This window comes from Apis cerana, linkage group LG11, assembly GCF_029169275.1.
Source record: "Apis cerana isolate GH-2021 linkage group LG11, AcerK_1.0, whole genome shotgun sequence".
In the NCBI taxonomy this organism is placed as follows: Eukaryota; Metazoa; Arthropoda; class Insecta; order Hymenoptera; family Apidae; genus Apis; species Apis cerana.
Genome location: NC_083862.1, coordinates 8,782,604 through 8,808,302, shown reverse-complemented (window position 1 = coordinate 8,808,302; position 25,699 = coordinate 8,782,604). Strand labels below are relative to the sequence as shown.

General features: G+C 30.7%; 1 protein-coding gene across 9 annotated transcripts in view; it reads right to left on the bottom strand.

Moving 5' to 3' along the window:
• The window catches only part of LOC107997743 (collagen alpha-1(XVIII) chain), a 324,989-nt gene that overhangs the window by 269,899 nt on the left and 29,391 nt on the right, over nt 1-25,699 (bottom strand). The window lies entirely within an intron of this gene.

The following is a 25,699-nucleotide window of genomic DNA, read 5'->3' as shown; positions in this document are numbered from 1 at the left end:
AGTCAAGATGTATTGATCTAATATCATATGACGATTTGAGATTCTCGAGTATTAATCTTGGATAAATAACGAGATGTCGTTGAAATGGAACCATGTTAAGTGGCTTCTTTATTTGATTAAATCAAGACAGTATCATTATTCACTTGTAAATATTTTTCGCTACAGTGAGGAAATACATATAAAATTATACATATTTCAATTTTAATACTCAAAACTTAAAATTACTCTTATTATCGTTCTTATTAACGTTTAAATGTCTTCAGAAAATCAATTGATAGAACAATAATCAAACAATTTTTACATAAATTTGAGTAAATAAATTAAAAATGATAAATTAAAAATTAAACCGAACCTACTTCTTCTCTAATTTTTCATAATCAATAATATTATATTATTTTTATTAATTTTTAAAAGAAATATTTCGAAAAAGTTAATTATATTGTCCATCTTTTTACTACTTTTAAAGAACGAAAAATGAAATAAAACAAAATTAATATAATTCAAGATAATAAACTTATCGAAACGAATGATTAACGATGTGGACAAAAAAAATCGAGCATCACGCTTTAATAATTCTGTACATTTAAAGCGGAGGCGTAATTCAAAATCCGCTCTCGTTCTCCAACACCCCACGGTGGTGCATCTACCAATTAAATTCGAAGCAGCGGTGTGGTAAACGAGTGGAAAAGGAGACAACACCATGTGCAGTTTATACGTTGTGTCGTTGTAACGTGAAAAGGAATGAAAAATCGTCCAAAATCTTAAAAAAAAAATTATTTCGATGATGCAACAATATTACTATCTTTCATTTCAAAAAAATAAATTTGTTTGTAATATATATATAACATAATTTTGAAAAATAAAAAGAAAGATTGTTTCCTTGAGATATGAAATTTTAATTATTTTGGTGAGAATTGGTCGAGAAGCAAATAATGTAGAAAATAAGTTTAATGGAAAGTTGGCAAACGAATTTCTATTTATTAATTTAAATAGATGGTATGTAATAAATTAATAAAATTACTTAATCAATCGCTTTCGCATTTCCAATATCGTCGATGTGGAAGTTCCTCGATTATCTTGCAGTTTATGAAGGATGCATTGTGCTTGACAGTGTGATAGATTGATGCGTGTATCCGTTAAGTGTAGTTAACAAAGGAGAGTAATTATTAATGTATAACAAGAGCCATCACTGTATTGAGGATCAGCCGTTAATTATCGCTCGAGTTAATGATAATCGTCAATGTGATTTGCTAATTCCACTATTATTAGAATATAAATTTGAGAAATTTCAATTAATACAGGAATTTTATTGATTCGATACAATCGTTTATTTCGTTATTATTAATCACAGAACTTTTTCATTTTTAGCAAAAACAGAAACTCGATTCATTTTTTTAAAATATTAGTCTCTTTTTCCTTCTGAAGTCTTTTCTTTCGTATCTAAATCTCCTAATTGAAATGATCGATCGAATATACTTATGAAAAATGCATGTTGTAGAATTTCATAAATGTATATTTTTCTTAGCTTTGATAAGAACATAACTGAAACGTAACATACGAGTCATAAATATAAAATAAAAAGTAAAAGAAAATTAAAGCACAAAAATCTAAAAAATTAAAACACAATTATTAAAATAAAATTATCCATATAATAATAGCATATAATGATCTTTATCAAACCAAAGAAAATAAAAAGTACAATCGAAAAATAACACGATAAATCAAGTTATCACAACGTACGTACGTTTCATCATATCTTACATCAATTATACACGTTCATCAATCATATACACGAAAACACTTAATAATTTCTAATAATAAAACCCATCATTTTCACACTTTACCCGCCTCAGGAAACTATATCACCCCTATTCCAAACATCATCTCGCACGACCGACAGAACCCTCAAATAAAACAATTACGTATCCCTGCCTAAACTACCCTGAAAACTCAGAACAAACAACAATATACGAGGAATACTAGCCTCACGAAAATTTCTAATTATTGAATGAGTTTCAATATGTTTATATATCTATTCAATATATATTTCCAATCCAACTAAACTACAAAAATATAATTACAAAAGTAATATTATCTTAATTTTTATTAATATTTTGAATTAAATTCAAAATAGTGGTGAATAATATTGGCAACATTTGTATTAAATATATGCGCAAAAGGGAAGCTCGATATATGGAAAACATTTCTTTCTCGAAAAAAATTGAAAAAAATGTAAAATCCACGTTAAATCCACGTTATAAATCCAACCCTTAACGAGAAATTGCTTCTTCAAAAAGCTTTATCGATACTTGGTAACTATTTCCCCAGTCGCGAATAGTAATATAATTTTCACAAGTGTTTATCGATACTCCCCTAGTAAAGATCCGAGCCTCGTTGAGTGCGTGCGTAATTTCATGGATCGTGTTTTTCTTACGATCCGCGCTAGCTGTCGGGAGATAACGTTTGTGTAAATATGAACGCAGCCGCTCAGACGAAGGAAGGGAGTTTCGCGGAAAGAGAGGGATAGGAACGAGCGTGGCAAAACGAAATCGAGCTGAGAAAACGAGCGGGGAAGCCCTCTCTCTCTCTCAGAATAATACCGCTCAGTTTTCTGAGTGCACACGATTCCATTATACCCATCCGCCTGTGGCTCTCTGGAACGCGCCATTAAATAGCTACAGCTGCGTATCCTCGATAAACGGTACGTTTTCCCTTGCCAATGTTCCTCCTGGCCCGATCGAGTTTCGCGGAATAGAGGCTGCCTCGAACGTTTTCCTCGCTACGCGCCGAATTTTGAGCCGAAACGGCGGAATATATGTAAATGTAACTGGTTCGGGAGGGTATGATGATAAGGAGTACTTTCATGGTGAGAAGAAACGAAAAGAGATTTATTTTATTCGTTGTGTTTAATTCGTTGTGTTACGAGGAAATTTCTTTTTCCTCGCTAAATTCTGGTTTTAATTAATATTCGTATATAGAGTTTTTTGGGAGAAGGAAATCTGTTTAAAGAGAAGAGAAATGAAAATGAAATTAGGGGAAAGAATAATGTATTTTTAAGGTTCAATTTTAATGATATTCCTGAGAAATTTATAGAAATTTAATCGAGCTAAAAAGCAATAATATAAGTAGTGATATTTAAAAATGATTTCTACAAAATTTCTACAATTAAAAAATTATTGATGATATATCATTTTCGTAGTACGTCACATTTGTAAAACCATGAACTATGTAAAAGTATGTATATATTTCACATTAAAAAAATATAAAAAAAAAATCTATTATTTGGTATATCTCACCAAAATTCTTATATAGTAAGAATGTTACAGTTTTTCCCTATTCTTAACAGGACGAGTCCTGTGGCTTCGTCATCTTGACGTTCGGGAGGGGTTCCCCAAGGATGGTTGGGCCGTGGAAAAATAAAGGGATGACGAATGGGAGAGCGATAACAAGGATCGTGGGATCTCATTTCGTCGCCTGGCGCACACGACGAATGGGGAAAAAATTTTTCGATGTCGCGGAAGCATAAATTCACCGAGACGAACGCATTTCTTCTGCTTGCCCTAGGTTACGTAGCAATTTTTCATCCGAACGCGAAATATTTTCGACGTCAAAGTGATACCAAGGAAGGGAGCCCTTGGTTAAGCGGAGATCCCGTAATTCTGCTGATTAATAGATTTGCAGAATTTAATCGTTTGGATCTGATGGATATTTTCGAGGAAAATGTATAGCAGATATTATTACATCAATTCTAATATCGTATAATTAATCTTTAAATGGATTAACAGCGAATGAATATAAAAATCTCTATCTTTTTTAAAAATAATTTACCTTTTTAAAACATATTTCTGATTCGATACTTAATTAATAATTCTATTGATTATTATAAAAATAAAAAAATAAAATTCATTTCCATATCTCTTTGTGTAATATATAATTGAAATATAAACAACGTTTAACTTGATACAAGTTAAACGTTTTTTCTTTCCTTCATTAATTACATCTAATTTATTAAATATATTATCAAAGATAATTGAATATATTCTCTCTCTATAAAAAGAAAAACCGACTTACAAACTCTCAAATTACAAACAAATATCGAATCGTCGTTCCACGTTACATTTTCTATCCGGAAATACGGTATGCAGCATATGATCCTGCACCCACGTACACCCAAGATTACAGGATCTTCGATGAAATTCGAAATAAATAGAGGAAACGAATTGATTCGCCGCGGAGAGAGTATCGTGTACAATTGAATATTCTCTATCGAAGGTCCCCGAAATTTGTACCGTGGCGGAGGCGCACGTGTCTCCGGAATACCAAACCGCCCCTATTTCTCAATTCCTTTGTGAAAATCGGAAAACACGCCGATTCCGCAAAGAAAATCGTGCAACGAGCCACGTCGCCACCGGGTCATCGGTGCTTCTATACTAGACGTGACTCTCAAGGACGCTTGCCATCGCGCCGTTTGAAAGAGGAAGCCGCTCGGCCCCGAGGGATATTTGCGTATCGACGGAAGAAAATTAAACCGAAAGCCTCGTGGAGACAAGGCAGACGCCGAATTCCACACGTCCGCTTCTACGGCGGAAAAATAATACCTTATGTTATTTCAATTTGGAAGCGGCGTTCAACCAGTAAATGGTACGGAGTCGTTTCGAAAAATCTGAGACGCGGAGATCGATATCTTTCTGTTGATGCAAGGATTCGAATGTATGTGAGTTTTGTCGTAGTTAAAATATCTTGTTTATATTAATAAATATAATTTGATTGCTTCAATGAAAAAGGTATAGAATATCAAATATGAAAATTTCAAATTTCGCACTCGAATTTAAAAATTGAAAATATCCATCCGCACAAACACGGTAAAAAAATTCCATTAACTATCTTTTCCAACGTGCACAAAACTCAATATTACGAGAGAGGAGAGTCTCCAGTTATTCCACTCTGCACTCTTATCGTGATTCTCGATCAACTCGCAAGGATCGTCGTCGAGAAGTTCGAAAATGAATTGAATGCTCGGTGGATCGTGGATCGTGTACACAAAGCTGAGATGGAAAACGGTTGGGAGAGCCGGTCGCTATGAAAAGCGGTTCGAAATTAACGGGATTCTACTTATCCAGGGAAGCAATAATGCCCGAATCCTCGCCAGTCGATGATAATCGCGCGAACGCGACGATCGAGAGAAGTTCTTAATAAACGGGAGGAGACAGGAAGGAATAATCGAGCGAAGCATCTCTCCTCTCGTCGAGATCGCAGATATCGCGACCGGTCGTGCTTTTGAATAATTTCCATCTCGCCGGATATACACGAGGGAATCTCGAAACGTTTGACGACAGAAACGAACGATTTCAAGGCTCGTCGGGTTTAAATATCGCTCGTTGACTTCTATTACGACGCGTTTGTTCTTTCATATTGACTTTACACGCCATTACTATTACTTTTTTTCAATGAAATTGAAGATTCGATATATGAAACATTTGCATATGACAGAAATTAAAATTTTTAATTCTTTTTAGTTTGAATAGTGTATCGATAATTTATAACAATTAATCAAAGTAAAATTAATAACTAGTAAAATAATTTCAATGTATTTGAGAATTTAACATTTTTAGTTTAAAATATTAATCTTTATTCGATAGTAAAATTAATTAAAATGTTAAAATTCAATAAAATTTCTCCCAAATCTATAAAACTTATTTCAGGAACAAGAATTACGCATTCTATATATTCTTTTTAAAGTAAATATTAAATTCCCGACAGATTAAATTCATTTCATAAACAAGTAGAACAATAAACGTGTCGAAAAAATGATGGAAAACGAGCAAAGACAGATGTTATTTGACGTGTAAAGCGGCCACGTTAATTGAGAACAAAATAATGAATATGTTCTTTCAACTCTGAAAGTCTAGTGAAACACAGTAGAAAAGGTGTGAATAATCAGACGAAGCAAAAATAATGGGCGGACAGTGGAAAGAGAGCAGTATAGGTCAGCCATGTTAAAAAAGAAAGATCGGCAAGTTAGTGAAGAAGCACAACGTAAAATACAATGCTTTCCACAATGGATCACGGATAATATAATCGCTTTGTTCCCTCATTTTTGTCCCTCTGTGACATCATTAAATGAATCTGATACGTTATCTTTTACCTTGCATCTTCTTTAAAATTATAAGAAAAAATATTTTTATTAAAAAGAAATTCTCAATATTATTATTATTAAATATTTTTCTTAAGGATAAAATAAATTAAATTTTTAAATTTATTTTAAAAATTCATTTCTACTTGAAGATATATTCTCTCATCCGCACTTAACATTTTATTATTTATAATTTATCTACAATTTAATGAAATATTTCAATATTTCAGTTCAATATTCATATTTTCATCTTACGTTCCTTTATTCATAAAATCATGATTACACTTTCTTCCCATTTTTGATTAAATATGATAAAGTTAATATAAATTCAACGTAGTAAACAAGAATAATCGACAAAATAGATTAGAAAAATTATTGTAATTCATTACTCAAACGATAACGAAGTTGGAAGGTTAATATTCCTATTAAGGATCCGGTCTCCATCATAATTTCAAGAAGTTCGATAACTTTCTCTTATCACGATCCCTGGCTAGGATGGTTCTTGTTAGACTGTCCTTTGGCTTCTCGACATGATTTCGCTCGCAAAATCAGTTTTATCTGCGAGAGAATAATTTACCTACGGAAAGTTACCGCCACTGCCCTAATAAAAATTTTCTCGCCGAGGAGGAAAACTTCCTCGTTTATTTTGGTAATACATCAAAATTCTTCGTATCAAAAGAGATTCGGATAAGTGTCGCAAAAGTTCTCTTTCATTTCTTTTCTCTTACGAGAGTTTTATTAATGAGTGCTGCAGATAATAATAAAGAAATATCTCAATTGAATTTATAAAATTATTAATCGAAATACAATTTAATGTATACATTCTAAATTAATTAATTAATGATTTTAATGATATCTATAGCACGTTCTATCGATATAAATTGATTCTCTCGAATATCTTTAAAATTATTAACAATAATTAAAAATATAAGTCTACAATATATTGTAATTTCTGCTCAAATAGGTTGATAAATTATTTAAAAATTAAATAAAAAATTCCTCTCTAACATATTTCAATCCTTCCTTCCTCACATCCATGTCTAAGAAATTTTCCTCCATTTAAGGTAGAAGGTGAATGATAAACGAACCCGTTAAAAGTTGTAGGAAAACTACAGCCGGAAGCCACGAAGAAAGAGCATGTAACAGGACTAGATGGATACGGAAGCAAAAGATGAACGTAGAAAGGGTCAACTGGTATATTTACGTAGCTATATACCTAGAGGTTTTCACGTAACCCTGGATACTCTGGCAAGTTCTATGATTAAATATTACCAAGGATACTCTTTCGTCTCTGGCGAAGACCTCTTTATCCGGTAAAGAGGTTCGAAATTCCCTTAGCCTTTTCTCAATCCGCCATTTCTAATCTCTATTCTACCTTTTTATTCACCTTACTTGTTTTTATACTCTTCTATGTTACAGGATTTCTTTGATTTCGTTTCTTTCTATTGATATTGCTATTAAATTGATATTGATATCGATGTTGCTTCGCCATAATATTATTTTTGTTGCAAGATTTTAGACATGAATTGATTTGATCTTGAAAGCAGAAGTAAAATAAAATAAAGAAATAATTTTATTTCTATCTTTTGTAATTCTTCAATATTTTCCAGTTTAAAAAATAAACTAAAAAAAAAAATTCATAAATAAATTTTCTTACGAACCCTTTCTTTTTATCACTTTATAAATCACTTTCAAATATATGTTTTACATATATAAAATAAAAATTTCAATCCTTGATGTCAAAAATCTCAACGAAAAGTAGAGGAAAAAAAGGAATAAGAAAGGACGAGCCCGTAATATCTTGAAAATATTGTCAAACGGGCTGTAGCCAAGAGTAAAATTCGAACTTCGCGACTATTTTTCCCAGAAAACACAAAGTATTACGACTATCCTCTTACCTATTCTATTTTTTCTTCTTTGACATATAAAAAAAATTGAAGAAGTTGCAAAGAATGATTGTTATAAATTTTTATATAATAATTGATTGTTTTTCATTGTTATTTATGAAATGATGGATAATTGGGATGGTTTGAATCGAAAACATCAATTATTTATCTTCAAGATATAATTCAAATTAGGGATTTTATTCTAGAAAAAAAAAAAGAATTTTTGATATTCATTATTAATAAAAAAATAATAAATTATTCCAATATTATTCACTTATCATTGAAAGAAAACTAAAACTCACGTTTCAACCTTCTGTTACAAAATTAATTCACAACAACATCTAAACCAATCACACAAATTCCATTCAATCCGCAACAAAAAGGGAAAAAACAGTCAAGAGGACTTGGTATTTATTCACCGATCCCCAAGAAATCGGTGGTCCTGTCATTCATCCCAAAATCAGGCCATCTAGAAGACCATAATTTTAACGAACGATACCCATCATCATTTATTCCACCCCCTCAGAGATTCACTTCATTATCTCCTATCTCGTCTCGTATTCGAATTCTGAGGTACAAAAAATAAAATGGAAAAAAAAAAAGAAAGTAAAAAATTCGTAGGAATCTTCAATTTTAATTTTACAAGTTCGAACTCGTATTTTGCATTACGATTCCTTCGTTTCCGGGGCAAAACTTCGGAATTCGATTTCACACCCCTTTAGACATCTGGAGAACGGAATGGCGCAAATTATACATTACTTCTGTACTTACAGGCGGGAAAGAAGTATCAGAAGGGGAATTCGTGTAACGTCCGCGAGAAAAATCCTGTCGCGGAGTGAAAAGGATTCGAATGGAAACACGTAGACGAGAAACGAAACGTATTTCGACAAGAAAGGAGGAAAATGCACGAGAAGAGAACTATCGTTTCGAGATCTACGCGACGAGATTATTCCTTATCGTGAATAGTCGAGATAGTTTTACGCGATACTTTCACAGTGACAAGGTTTTTTCCTTATAATGGTAAATCGGAGAGAAAATTTTTAAGAAGGATGAAATTTTTTGTAAGAATTTAAGAGATCCTGTGTATTTTAGGGAATAATATGTTTGAAAATATTCAAATATATGTTATTTTATAATGTATTATGTGCAAAAAAATTTAAAAATTAAAAATTAACTATAATTACTAGTTACTATTATTATGAATATTATTATTCCAAATCTGATATATAGCTAGAAAAAGTATTTGCACATTATTATACTCTTTATTCTAACTCTTAAATTACTTATGCACTAATATATTGATATGACTATTAAAATATAAAATATGACAACAAAATTTATCATTAGAAAATAAAGGTATGTACAAATATCTTTTGATTAAATTAAAAATTTGCATATTCTACGTTAAAATTATTTTATTAATTTTGTATTATTATTATCATCAATATATTGTTATTACCAATTATCAATTAAAATTATTCAAAACCATTCTCGTTTAAACACAAAATTCCCTCTCAAAATTAAAAAGAAACCAAAGAAATGGCTTAACGCACGGATATGCGTTCTATCCGAAAGAAAAAAAAAACAATCTTTATTTTTCGCAAACCACTTTATATCCCTCAAAGCTGGTAAATCAGATTACCTTTCGCCTCCACCGGTGAAAATTCAATTATTTCCACCGCGCTTCCTCGAAAAAAGAAAAAAGAGAGAGAGAGAGGGAGAAAAGAAAAAAAAGAGGATGAAATATTTTCACACGTTACACAACCGTGTCGAACCGTTGAATCAAAGGTGTCACGCGCAACACGTTTTCCCTATCGCGACACGGGCATGAAGCACAGCCTTTGTCCGGCCACGTAATTTTTCGGTTTCATTTGGCCTGCCTCCAAACGGGTGCATATTGTGTCAGCTGAATTCTCTTCTCAGACACGCGGGAAATTGCTTGGCCGGAAATGGCCGCAGGGTAACAACCATTGTCCTGCGGCACGGCCACCCGGAAAATCGTTTTAATTGGTTCCGCGGAACGGCAGGAAATTAGCTCGGCACGATACTCTTCTTCACGGTTAATCCGTGCCACGATAACGATCATCGAATTTCGCGTATGTGTCTCGTTCGAAAATATCACGGGACTGTGTATCCAATACGGGATACAGAATTTTTGCGATCAATTTATTTATATCGATTCGAAATCGTTTCGAAACTTATTTTCCTTCGCAAAAAAACTTATGTATAGAAAAATTATATATCGTATTGCTTTAAATATATTTGAAATTGAAATTGTAATATGCAAATTCAATGTGGACACAGAGTGTGTGTGGACAGAGTGATTTTTTTTTATAAAAAAGTATATCTTATTAATTTTAATAATCTTGGTATATAGGGTTTTTAACGACCATAATTAGAGATTTTTAAGAAGATTTAAAAAAAGATTAAATAAAACGAATATTAACAATTAAATTATGTTGTTAATTAGGAATTATACCTTTGACATTGTTTTTTTAATTTTCAATCACTAAAAAACAATCGCAATCTTGACTTTCAACCTCATTTCGATTTAAAGAAATCAAACATCTTCTATATCACCAAAAAGAAACTCGATTTTATTTAATTAAAAACTATAATAAAAACAAATATTATTAATTCTTACTTAAAGTATGATTAAATTAAATCAAACAGTAAACCAAAATTTTCAATCAAATAATCAAATATCGAATAATGAATTAAAATATTTCCAATTTTGCAATTGTACACGAAAATACGTTGGATGAAAAATATTTTTGATACAAATAGTTTCATACAAAACATTCCTAAGAATGTTACTCGGTTCGTTGACGCAGCACATGTCGAGGCCATTCAAATGGTCGAGGTGTGCCCCACCGTTCCTATGATATTATAATCACCGGAAATTTGGACGGGTGACCGGAACATGGAAGCGAGAAATGATCCTCGATTTCCAGGACGCGGCGGTGATTTCGTTTCGGGACGATGCCACGGTGCAATTACTTAATTAGTTCTCGGGAAGCGATATTTAGGGAGCGCACTAATTCGCAAACCGGCGGCGGTGCGGAGAATTTGTAGAGTTTCATCGCGCAACCGTAAATCCCTAGTGTCGTACAGATTCTAGAAATGCACGAGTTAATTTCGGCCGCTGTCGTTGCCCGCTTTGAACACGGAACGCGATAAAGGTAATATTATTTTACTAGGAATATTAGAGTGCCGTGAAGGTGTTGTATTAACTTCAATAGTGTCTCGAATAATTGCATCTCACATTGATAACTTATTATCTTTTAATTAAATTTAACGTTGAATTTAAAAACGAATCAATTTTACTCTATTTCAATTTTAGCCGAAGCATTGGCACTCAAGGATAGAGAATCTATTATGCATTTATATCACTATGTGAAAATATATTTGATATATTTTGAAAGAATGTATATTTATTAGCTGTTATCCATATTACAGATAATTTTAGAGAAGATAATTCTTATTAAGAATGGAGATTGCCAACAATTGCATTCACAAATATTCACAAATATTCCATGATATTATCATTTCATAAACTCGTTCGATCGTTATAACACTTTTTATTTCTCCAATCGTCGCCTCACACCTCGTCGCATTGAATTATATTTTATTTCTATTCCATCATTGAACCAGGTGTGCATTATACTCCACTTCACTCGGCTGAACACATAGAATTTCTATCAAACGATTATCCTTTCCGCCATCGAACGAGCGGAATATCATTTCTCATTCTTTCTCGCATTTATCCTCCGATACACGAAAAAGTACCAATGTCGACTGAAAACTAATCTATCTTTCGTATAATTCCGAAATAAGAGAACCGTATTTCGTATGACGAAATATAATTTCATTCTTTCTTCTATAAAATCGTTTTCTTTCAATCGTTTATAGTATATTTTACAATGAAGATTAATACGCATGTAATTGACTATATATACACAATAATAATACTCTAAAGAAATAAACATTTTAATTAAGTAATCAGTAATCCATATAATTTCCAATTTTATCATTTGGAAAAAGATCTTAATAAAAAAATGAATAATAAATTCCGAAATTAATGAATTCGTATTTTTATCCCAATTTTAATTTTATTAAATAATTTCTTTATGCTCTCGGGAATTAATTTATTTTTTTAATCGTTTCTATCTTTCGTTAAAACGTGTAACGTATGATGTGTAGTGCATACATTTATTTATAAAAATATATATATATATATGTAGAGGGAACAATATTACATCGTGCAGGTGTGACTGTGACGTAAAGTCCCAGAGGATAAGTAGTTGCCGGAAGCGGAAGGAAGCTTTTGCAGCGAAAGCAAAAAGAAACGGCGATGGAATATATTTGCAAAAAGAGAACAGCGTGAAAGAACGTAATTCGTAAGGGAGAAGGGAAACACCTTGAGTAGTAATACCGACAAGAGGTATTTCCAGAGGAAAAGTTGGCTTCAACGTGGCGGAATTCTTTTCTAACATTTTTACGAGGAGTGTGTTATAATGTTGCCGCATACGATGGAAATAAAAAGGTGATATTAGCCGTGTGAATATTTAATTGTAGAGGATATTTCTCGTGAAATTTTTTTCTTTATCCGAGTAACGAGATTTGAATGAAAGTAAGTGAAAAAGTGTATGGTTAATTTACGAAATAAAAACGAAATTAAAAGTTGGAGATTTTTTTTTTCAAATTTCTTGAAATTTTATATAAAATTTTACGTTTAAATTTCTAAAATTTGTTATGCACGAATGAAAAAGTGTTTGTAAACTTTTTTATGATAACATATTTGAAAAAAAAATTATTGCTAAACGAGTATCGTTACACAAAATAAAAATATCAGAATTCGATGTTATTTTTATTATTAAAGATTATTCCTTATTGCCGAGTGTTATAATCTATTAAAACCAATAAAACGAACAATCATCCGAACGCGTTACACAACGTGGAAGCGAGAAACGTTTCGAGTGTCACGTTATCCCTTTAAAACCAACGGTATCAAAGCTCGGACAAAGATCCCCTTAACACCTAAAACTCTATCGTCAAAGCAGCGAATAACATCTGTGCGCGCAAGTATCCTACTGTCTGTGCTACGATCTGCATACAACGAACCATTATTACACGGTTCAGGATAGGAAGTGCGCTGTTAAATCTCAAAGGGCAGATGGTTCCTGGAAACCGGAAGCTAAAAGGAAGATGACACTGCGAGTAGGACGTGAGGAGCGGAGCAGAAATTGGAAAGATGATGGCAAAAAGCGAGAAGGGAGACGAAGCGGAGATGGAAGAAGATGCAAAGATCGGACGATCAAGCGAAGTGACTAGAAAGAAATGGATGACGCGTGGATAAGCGAAATGGGGTGTTGAAAAATTATCTAGAATAATTTTTTTGTGTGTACATACCAAGTGTGAAGTAGTGTTGCTATAAAAAAATGAATCTACACTTATTATTTTACGTGTCATCATATCTTTGTTTAATGTGGAAAACAATGATGATGAACCGTGGAATATTAAAATATGATAAAATACGTGGAATATTTATAAAATATGTTTTCCAAACTAACTAACTAAAAATTCTCATAAATCCTTATTATCTTTTCAATTAATTAAACAACAAATGATTATTCTTTAAAATAAACAGGAAAAGAGATTAATCCTACTATCGAGAAACATCTGAGTAAGATCAAAACCGAAAATCTTTGTACGAGACGAGAAATCAGAGAAAAACTGTATGAATCCTCGAAGAAAGGGTTGCAAAAGGGAAAGGTGCACAAGCATTACGGTGTGATATACCCTGTGCAAACAAGCCCGAGGAAGGGAGATACTACATCTACAGTGATCTTCGTTTTCGATGGATAGAAGAGAGTAAGATATTTGCCCGGCTGGCAGCACGAAAAGTGGATTTCCCGGCGCTTCCTTGCCGGAAAAACGGTTTCACCGCTTCGACTTGTCCCCGATTCCGCCTCCACAGACGAACGAATATGTTCTATAAATGTATCGGGACGTTTGTTTGTTTTTAGGAAGGGAGGGATTTCATTCGCTTCAAGAACACCCTCGAACCACCTTACAGCTTGCTATTTCGAAAACGTTTTCTCTTGGCGAATCGATGAAGGGGGAGGGGGGAGAGAAAGAGAGAGAGTCTTAAGAATAGATGCGGATGAATATTTCGAAATGAGGAGATTTCTCGGAGAATGATGGAGCTCGTATGCTCGAGAGTGCTTAGTTTTGAATAAATGATTTACAGGAGGATATCTGGTTGTTGGGAAATATGATGTGGCAATACGATGTAAAATATTTTTTATAGCTTCGTGATTTTTGAAAGGTTTTAATTTTTTTGGCAAATTGAAAAGAGAATATTTGTTACAGAGAAAGAGAGAGAGAGAAAGAGAAAAAGAAGAGTATAATATTTATTAATTTATTAATAAAAAACTTAAATTAATTTAAATCACATATTTGAAAATTTAAAATATTAAGAATAAAATCTAAAATGAACAAGGATCGCAATTTCAATATGAATAATTCAAAATAATATTTTCTTTTTCTATCAAATATATCAAATATGTTTTATAATTGAATCATTTAATCAAGTATAAGACATCTGCAAAGAAATTTAGTTTAATATAGAATTAGATTATATTTGAAACATTCTTATAGGAAATGATCTAGAGAAAATACGAAACATAGATAGAAAAATAAGAATATAGAAAAAAAAAAAGAAAGATGAAAAGAAGCGAAAACTTAAATAAAACATTGACTGCTTCCTTAAAGGAATGCGACTAATGGAATAAACGGAATACTAGAAAAAAATCATCAAAAATATTTGCAACGTGAATAAAAATTGGATAACTGCTTATTTTTCTTTCCAAGAACACATGGTAACGTGCAGTTCACATTTATAACAGAAAGAGCATGAAATATTATTCTCAATCTTACAACAATGACTTGACAACTGCATATATGTAAGAATTTTTATATTTCTCTAAGTTTTACATAAAGTTTTTCTAATTTTATTTTCTTTGAGTTTAATATTTTTATAAATATTTTATAAAAATATCTATTTAATACCTATATTATTTTATTTTATTATTTAATGATTACTTTCATAAATTATCTAATACATATGTATTGTTATCCAATATTATTTAATATTATTTACTTATATATTTTTATTAAAAAAAATATTATGATTTATAATAACAATATATTTCATACAAAATATTAGATACTCCAAACATATTACTAAAAAAATTCTGAATTCGTTTCGATAAAACTAAAAATCAATTATAAATAAAAATTATTATTTTTCCCTAATTTTTTTTCTTTAAACAACATATATTTTTTATTTTCCGAAAAAATTCAAGATATCTTAAAAATTTAGATTCTTAATAAAAATTTATTAGAATGGAGCGTAAAATGACGTTCAAATATATAAATATATTTTCATTGAAGGGAAAATGTAAAATCTCCAAACTTTATCCGAAAATATATGTGACATGGAATGAAAATAGCTGTATAAAGTCCCTCATAATGAAGACAACTCTTTACGACGACGGTCCACAAATAAAAGATAATCAGAACAGATGATGTCGCGTTTCCACGTTTATCTCTATATTCCCGTCATTAGGAGATAAGTGAAAAACCACTTAAATTTCTAGCAAATTTTAAGAATATTACCATCTCTTTTCTCCCTAATAAATTTTGATTATCTATGAATAAAATATTAATTACTCGATTACTGTTCGAGCGAGAGATGATTGTTATCTTATTATTTCTCAGATTTTCTTTATTTTAATAATTTAATATAGAATATTGATAAATTATATTTTTTCAATTTTTTTATATAACAAAGTATAAAACAAAACGATAAAAATGAAGATGAATTATATTGAAAAAAATATTTTTAATTCTATTTTAAACGAAAAAATACTTAGGAATGCATCAATTACTGTATCAGAAATAAGTAAAATAAAATTAAGGCATCATCAAATCTCAACTTTCATAACAATTTTGTTTTCACATTAGAATAAACAATTTCTAAAAAATAAATAACAACGAAATCCCTACAAACGAATCTGTACTATGAATTAAAACTGTTCGAATTCAAAAAGTAATAACGTTTGCAGAACATTTATTCAATATGTAATCTCATTTGACTATTTGATCGAAACATTTTTCTCTTTCATCGTCCCCCTTTTCACGCTCTTTGCCTTTATTCCATGATTCGCGTTCGAGAAACCTGTTTCCGTGGCAGCCAACAAGAAAGAAAAGATGGAAGAAACGTTCATCGAGCGAAGAAAGACGTTTAAATATTTCTGAGATAGGAACGACAAGCGTGCAATATGCAAGAAGAAGAATGGAGGCAAAAAGAGGGAAAGCTGTCTTCGATGCAGCGTTGAAAAATATTAAATAATCATTCCACGTAATGTATTATTAAATAAAATGCCGAGTAATACGGATGATAAATTACGATACATAATTTCACGACGATTTAATTAATGGAAACGAAATTAATCGTTGCAATTCATTTTGATATATCGATCCTATTATGTCGTTGCATCTCAATATATCTTTTAAAAGTAAAGTAGAATAAATTATTTCTTAAATTTTTAAGTTAAATTCACATTAGAAAACTAAAGTTTTTCCTAATGTAAAATTTATAAATAAATGACAAGTTTTCTTCTCTTCTTTAATTCAGAAATTAATTATTAATATATATATAATGGCAAATTTATATTAATGGCATAATTTAATCTAAATTATCTAAATAATCTAAAAGAATCTAAATAAATCATTTACTTTAATTAAAAAATAACAAATTGAAAAATTTTTGAATATTGTAGAATACATTCTATTGATAAAAGATGAACAGTTATAATTTATAATAATACGTTCGAAGAAATTCTTAAAATCACATCTCTCATTGCAAAATATCTTTTTTCCTGGATTATTTCGATAATCAAATAAAGAGGGAACAATTTTTTAAGAAACTCTTAAACGAAGAAATAAATACTATATCTTTCTACATAAAATCGATTCTTTCAAGATCTTTTTAAAAAATTTCTTAAGAAAAAGAATTTCTTCTAAATCCTCAATTAAAAAATAAATAAATAAATAAATAGCAAATCTTTTACCATATTATTTTATCATATTATTCTACTCCAATTTCTTCCAGGATCATTGTCGATCACTGTTGGGCCCCGATCAAAATGTGGAGACATTCCGAAGAAGTGTCCACCTCGACATCTGGTGGTCCGACCAACGGGACGAACATCGAATAAAAGCGGACAGGTGGCCACCCTAGGGGCTCGAGATAAGCTTCGGATCAGGTTTATGGTGCTGACCGAACGGATACATTTCGAGCAAAATGAACTTCTCGAAACTCGTCTCTTTCTGGGCTGTCTGCCCCGCGAGAGGACCACACGTGTTCGGTTTCGGACCCCATAGAGTAGCGCGTGCCCTCCAATAATCGTATAACATGCATCGAGCTTGTTAAAGACCGATATAGAGAGTGGACGATAGACGTTTCTCGCATTCACGTCATCGCATTCAGAAGGTGTTATCGATAGTGTGATATTTTAAGGTCCGGCGCACATTGGAACGACCATCGGACCATTTTTGCAACAGTTTCGAGCAGAGTGGCATATTTTATGTGGAAGTGTAAACGAAATTCAATTTTTTTAATAGTAATTGTAAGATTATAATAAAAGGAATCTTATTTTATTTGAATTATAACGATATGAAAATATTTTTAAAAAAAGTTGAGGCTTTCTTATATCTTCAAAATAATGATTCATAAGACCTACATGATTTTTTTATAGGGTTTTTATAAAAAAAGACCTACATTTTATATGATATACGTTCTGATATGTACATTTTAAATATTGATTTTATACTGTTTATATTTTATTTGCAATTTTAGCTATATTACACAATGTGTGATTGAACAATGAAGAATATAGTATAAAATAATAAAATAATTTAATATTTATATTCATATTTAAAATTAATGTTTTAATTCATGTATGTCTATTGTTATTATATGAAAATATCTTTGAAACTCCACGTCCATTAGAAATAATTTCTATCACACGACAATAATTAAAAATAATTCTTTACAAAATTATTTACAAATATCGAAATGAAAAGATAAAATAAAAATATCCGGGCAGAAAATAAACTGGAAATTCGAATTAAAAATAATCACTTCATAGCAATCCCCGTAAAAATAATCGAATTACTCGGATCATGGAAGGTTTTATAACCTCAGACTTAAATTGATATTATTTTCAACTCGCTGAATCTGAAAGAACAATCGTGTATTAATTAATATTCGAAAAAAAGGATATAAATTTAAAAAATTATATTTACTTTATAAAATTCGTTACGTAATAAACAAATATTACTTGTTAAATATGAAAATGAAAATGAAAATGAATTAAGAAAATAAGTTAAAAAACAATCGATTTAAACGTAACGAGAAATATCTGAAAGAATTCTATAGAAATAGAGGAGATTGCGTAAATATCTACGTGAATAAATAACATCGTCCAGTATTTCTTTGCAAACAGTAAATCCAGGAAGAAATTGTAGACGAGATTCGAGACATTCCCTCTGTTGGCTGACAACAATTTGCATCGATAATATTGGTGGACTAGGAACGAGGGATCAAAGTTTGTCCCGTGGGAGGTGTGGAAAGCTTAAATGGTATTCCACCGTGAATATAAGCAATTACGAAAACGTAGACAGGGATAAAAATGCATTTACCGATGATGGAAAAATATGTTTCGTGAAATAATGTTATAGAAAGTTTTATGAAACGAATAATTGTACAAATTTTGTTATTTATAAGATTTAAAATAATTAATATAAATTAAAAAATAAATACAAATTTCTATAATTTTAAATACAGATTATTTTTCGTTGTTATTCAAAATTTTTTTAATTTTTTTATATAATCAAAAACTCGAAAACAAAAATAATCTATCGATCATTTAAAATTATTTCAAAATTTATTTACACGCCAAATTTTAATACGCATTATTAACATGTTTATTTAATATAATAATATAGATACAAGTTGAAAGTTAAAAAGTAAAATTAAATATGAAACGAAATCAAATTGGATTTTTATTGAGGAAATGTGTCTGGTAAATTCGTCTTCCTTTCCTCGGGCGAACGCTGCGAAAATAAAATAAACGAACCAGCAGGTCGGCATGTTTCGTTTGATTCTGGGAAGAAATCGAGTAAAAGAAAGAAAGGGGAGAAGATAAAAGAGGAGGAACGAGAACGTATCAAAGGCAGAGGCTTAACTTTCATTCGAACGAAAATTAATAGGGGACAACGGTATCAGTTTAATTTTTTTCGAACGGGAGAACAGGAAATGCAAGTGGACTATAAAGATACGAATTTATGATCTTCCTTCTGCTCTGCGTTCTAAATTTGTAGTTGCACATAACTTGCAACATGTGTAACACTTGATATAATCTAAATACATCGAATTTTTATAGAGAAACATTAGTGAATAATTTTATATTTTTTTAATCTATTGGAATCGTGTGTGGAACAATTTTTTATCTATTAAATCAACAATTTTCAATCGCGATTTTCAATTTCTTTAAAAAAAATTAATTACTTATATTAAAATTTTATGATATAGCAAAATATATGTAGTATATTATATATTTAAATACAAGTTAATATCATTAATTTAAATATAAGTATGCAATTTTTATTAATTTATGAAAAAAATAGTATTTTCTCTTTTTTCATTTATATTCTAAAATGACAATAAAATTAATATTTTTCTTTCAGTTAAAAATCGATAGATTAGTGTTAAATATGATTTTAAACTAAAAATTAAATATAAGTTTTTTGTAAATTTCATATAAAAGATAATAGTACGTAAAAGTAAGGATCCCTAAAGCCATCCTGGAAAGTAGACATCCCACTAAATTCACGTTTGTCACGGTGAAAAATAAATTATTCATTCTGCTAAAGCATCCTGTATCTCCGATTCTTTTGCTTTTAGCAATTTTATTATTCGTTCGTCTACATTTCTCAATTTTATTTTATTAGAACATTAAAATTTTTCTTCAAAAAATTTAGATACTTTTTAAAAAAAATCTAAAAAATTTAAAAGACTTTAATATAAAAAATTAAAAATTAAAAATTAGAATAATTAATAAACTTGATTGATAAATATTAACTGAATTAATCTGTGTAATTTTATTAAAAATTAATAAAAATTATTTTGTCCCCTTTATAGTTAAGTTGACATTTATATATTCTAATTTATTAAGATAAAAGCTTTTAAATTTCCCGCCTATTCTATTCAATCGACCCGGGAATTTCAAATTCAGAAATATAATCTATCTTAATTTTACCTGATCAATTAATTATAATTATCTACAGTAAATGAAACTGCATAAAAATGAGAAGATAAAACACGAGAGAAGAAACAAATAGATGAAGCGTGAAAAGAAAAGAACAGGGCAAAAACATGAACGAGGTGAAAAGAAGGTCAGGCATGAAAATGCCGTGTTTTCCGAGACACCTGATGCAAAGTACGTGTACTCTCACGTAAAAACATCGACAATGCATCCTCAATTCCTCGACAAATCTCGTGAGAAATGTGCGTACAGCCTCTGCAAGAATCATCCTAATAGTTTCCACGACACTCTAATTCCTTGACTAAAGATTAGCAAGCATGTACTACCGCCTACTGCGAAGTTATAATGCTTATATTATAGTGCTATTTATTTAAGTATATTCTCCAACAACCAGTTGAAGTGTTTCGTGAAATTCTTCGTACAAAATTGAAAATATAGTAGCTTTATCCTGACGAATAATACATTTTTGTAAATATATTGATATTGTTGTAAAAGATAATAAATTGATAGATTAGATTAAAATGGTAATATGAAAATAAAAAATATAATTTAACATTTTTGTAATTGAAGTTGAAAGAGTTCATATGATGTTCGTCATCGCTAACTGCAAAATTAATAGTATAATAATCTTCACATCTTCATAAATTACGTACTCATCTATCTTCATCAAACTCGTATTTCCAAAACGATTTAACCACGTACAAATTAAATTATCTCTTGCTTTCTCGAAATAGCTAAAAGAATTATAAAAAAAAGACGTAAAAAGGAAATCATATTCTTTTCATAAAGTACATAAAAGATAAAATTAGAAGAAAATTAAAAAATAAAAAAATCATTACTTTTCCAGAAGTGGAACAAATAAAAGAAACTTAAGAAAGAAAATTAGCTTTCTTTATATAATAGTCAGAAAAGTAAATGAAAAGAAGAAACATCTAGCTTTTCTTTAATAAATAAAAGAACGAATATAAAAGTTACTTAAAAAAACTTCTAAATATATAAATAACTAAACAAATCAAGAAAAATAAAGAAAAAAAATTAATAAATAAATAAAATAAATAGAAGAAGTCTACAACAATCGTCATTAATCAATAAGATTATCGACGAATTGATCGATAATTATCAATAATTATCTTTGTTTTACGTTAAACTGTAATTACAACATGTTACAATCGAATGGCTACATCACAGTTAAGGTCAATGATATGAGAGCATGACAGAGTTCATGAAACCCAGTGCAGACAACGTGTGTTACGAAAGTGGAGCAGAAGGAGGGTGAGTGAAGGGCGCGAGCGTGGAGAAGACGCGTGAAACAAGTGGAAGTTGAGCCACGAGGCACTGTACACCGGCGGTGCTACTGTTTTGTTTACGAGGTTTTTGCTCCGTGCACGAGAGTAACGACCATTCGTTACCAAGCCCCACTCGTCAGTTTCAACCCGCGAGGTGAGAAAGTGCCTCTCCTCTCGTTCCCTTCCACGAATTTCCGCCTCTTTTCCTCCCTATTCTCTCCCTTGCTTCCGTTACTTCCGGGTGAGCCGACATATTTTAATAAAGTCGACTTATTTCCACGGATGCGCCTTTTTCGCTCGTTTCGCGCGCTCCACGGCTCAAAGAGATTTTCACAGTCACCGCGATGCATACTCGAACTCGTGATATTATGCGTTTAGAGAGATTTACGTCGAGGGGATGGTATGTATCATGGGCGATTTGTGACGGTTGCCGAGCATGATATTGAGGGGGAAGGGATTCTGAGAGATTAAGTGCTTCTTTGTCGACTCGGTATTGAACTATCGATGGGGAAGTTTGAAGAATCGGGAACTCGTGGAAATATTTGCTTTTGGGTCGGATAAAGTTTTCGAATTTTACCGTCGATGGATTTTCTGCAAGTTTGAACATCGTAGAATTTATATAGGGAACTATTGACTAATGTATATTTTGTAGCTTATTTCTCAAGCTGTTTTGTGCGAGTTCTGTCAAAGTCTAAACGCCTTTGAAATTGTCTGTATTATGCGTTTAAGTGGTTCTTTGTGGACTTTGTAGCGAACTAATGGCTAGGGGAATTTGAAGAATCGGGAACTCGAGAAAATATTTGCTTTTGGGTCGGATAAACTTTTGGAATTTTCTTGTAACGTGGATGGATCTTGTGAAAGTTGTGCAAAAGTTGCACAATTTGTATAGAATACTAACGTATATTGATTTATCGAGTTATTTAAATTATAATAAATATTTATTTATATGTATAAATGCTTTTTTCTTCGTTTACTTCAGACTTCATTAAAAAGTATCTCTGATGTTCAATTAAAATAACGAAAAGAATATTAATCTTTTGATTAATAGAAAGGAGTTTCGTCAAATAAATTCTTCATTTAAATCGATATGATATATCTATAGATGAATGTAGTCTATTATTATATATATATATTAATGCATCAAATAAATTTTTGATTTGACAAATTATAGAATTCTATTTTCTTTTTACATATAGCAAAAGCAAATTTGTACGAAACACATTACGCAAACTTGAATTGAGGCTTATATCAGAACTAAATAAGTACGCAGAAACTTGGTATGTTATGAGCGTATACAACAAGTATATATGTTATGCTTTCAGGCTCCATGTTCACTTCTAGTTGCAACATATACACAAATTACAGATTTCGAAACATTAGTTCACTTAGTTTCGAGTATCGAAGTAAAGAGAACTTGTGTCACAATGTTATAACTTATATATTTATCTCCCATGTCCCTCTTACAAAAATTTATTTTTTAATATAGAAATCATCTAAAAATAAAGAATACCTTCGGTATATTTTATTCGAAAGAACAAAAGAATTCTTCAAGCAAAAAAGCAGCACCATTATTTTATTATTATGATCAATATATTTAGATTTATCATGTCTCCTAATTCAAATTAAATTCCAAACATAAAAGACGAATTAAACTCGAAACAAAATTCGAATCATTTCAAAGAAAGTGATTAATCACAACACGTCCATTCATTACGAACCACACAGAATTAAACAAAGAATTTTTTCCTTGGGCAATACCATGGAAAACGAAATCCTTCAGCTTCTCGACCACCCTTTCCCTCACCAAGAATAACGGTGGCCGAACGACATCCACCCGAATCTACGATCTTCCGATTTCCTCCCTCCGTTTCCGGTTTCCACAGAACCACCTTTTTTCCCCGCAAGAAACTTCCATAAAGTTAACTCAGGCGGCAGCTTTCCAACGCGGTACGCTTTTAAATGCCGAAGCTCAAGCGTAAAGTTGCCTTTCCCTGTTTAGCCCCTCCATTTTCTCACCCCCTTCTCACCCACCCTTGAATGTTCGCTCTCTCAAGCTTTAATCCGATTTCGCCCGGTTGAAATTCCGCTATTTATTAATTTTCCATCGCGAAAAGCCAAGGCTGGCTCGATCCGCCTGCTTGTATCCGGGCAGCGTGGTTTGCGTGATATCTACCACCGAAATGCGAATAATAACGAATTATTAGGCTTAATATTAGAATTATTATTATAATTAGGCTTATTATTAGAATTAAAATTAAGGCGCGGTTCATACATGCTTATACCGTTATTTTCACGGATAATTCTCTTGAGAATTTTTTTTTTTCGAAAATTTTATATACTGATACCACTTGGAGTTTTATTTTTTTTTTTCGAAATGAATAAATTAATGACGAACTGTTTGAATGAAAACAATGATATCGTAATGTATAAATTAAATTAAGATTCATTAAACGTATGACACTGTTTAAATATAAACAATGTTTGTAAAGATAATATCATTATTTCCAGAAGTAAATCAATTATTTTAACTATTACGATTGTTAGTTGTTATATTATAATGTAATAATAATTTAATCAATAAGGAATAAAATATATTGAAAATGATCTTGATTCTTTAATGTACTGAACTAAAATTGGAAAGAAAAAATCATTCCTATCTAAATTGACGATTTTAATATTTAAATTTATAGTTATATTATAAAAATAAATAGAATAAAAAAAACTGTACAAAATTATTACAAAATTATGAAAATATTTAATAGCTAGAGATTTCATACAATAAAAAACTGTTCTCTTAAAAATTCCAATTTTAAATTTTTCTTTTTCTAAATTTCCTAAAAGATCAACAAACATTCTAATATTTATAAAAGATGCAACATAACAATAAACATTTTTCTCTTCATCATCAGCAGAACCATGGAATCGAGTTAATAAATTCTTCGACCAACTTGGCAAAATAACTCGATGCAAGACAAAAGATAAACCGGAAACTCAATCGTCTTCGATAAATCGATAGTCCATCGCATAGCTCTATCGAGCTTTTATCATCAGCTTTAAACTTTCGAACGCCAAATAAAGAGAGAATCGACAACTAGAGCTGTGAAAATTCTTGAAAAGAAGGAGATCCGAGCTCTATTGACGCGCATTGGTTGTTGGAAAAACAACAAAACGAATCGAGAAATGCGATAGAGGAAAATGATGAGAAAGATAGGAATCGTGCAATGTGTTTTATTTCACGCGAGATATATCGCGAGTATCCAGGTTGTTTTACGAGCTCGATTAAAAACGATATCGACAACCAACCCCTTTCACGCCTTCTCTTTTTTTTTGTTCAAAGCGAAGGAAATCTTTGAACGATTAAAAACGTAATCGCGCGGAATTTAATTATACATGATCTTTGAAAAATCTAATTTAATCAATCGGTTAGAAAACTGAATATTAATCATTAAGTTACATTCAAATCGTAATATTTTGAAACTATACAATTTTACATACGATTAACTTATCAAACGTCAACATTATTCTTATCAACAGACGAAATTCACTCGAGCGCATCTATTGCGTAGATTGCAATAATCTACATGTCACACGACAGATTAATCTTGTGTGACTAGTGTAGAAGATATGCAATTGGACAGGATTAACTACATTAAGGTGTTATACAGTGTAATTACTATCCGCCCAACTTGTTACAATGGTTACTGTACGCTAATTGATTGACATTTTCGAACCGACTCTGATGAGATTGATGTATATACCTTCAAAGAGGAGAATGGCAAAGGAATAATTCCATCACGAATTATCGTTAGCTATGATTAATAATTTTGGCTGATTATTGTATGTACGAAAATATAAATAATAATTCATTGATATTATTTATATTTAAATATCTAATATTTTTTTCTCAAATATTTGAAATATATGAATATAAGAAACTGAACACAGGAATACAAGAAAAAAAAAATTAATATTAATTCAGGATAACTATTATATTTA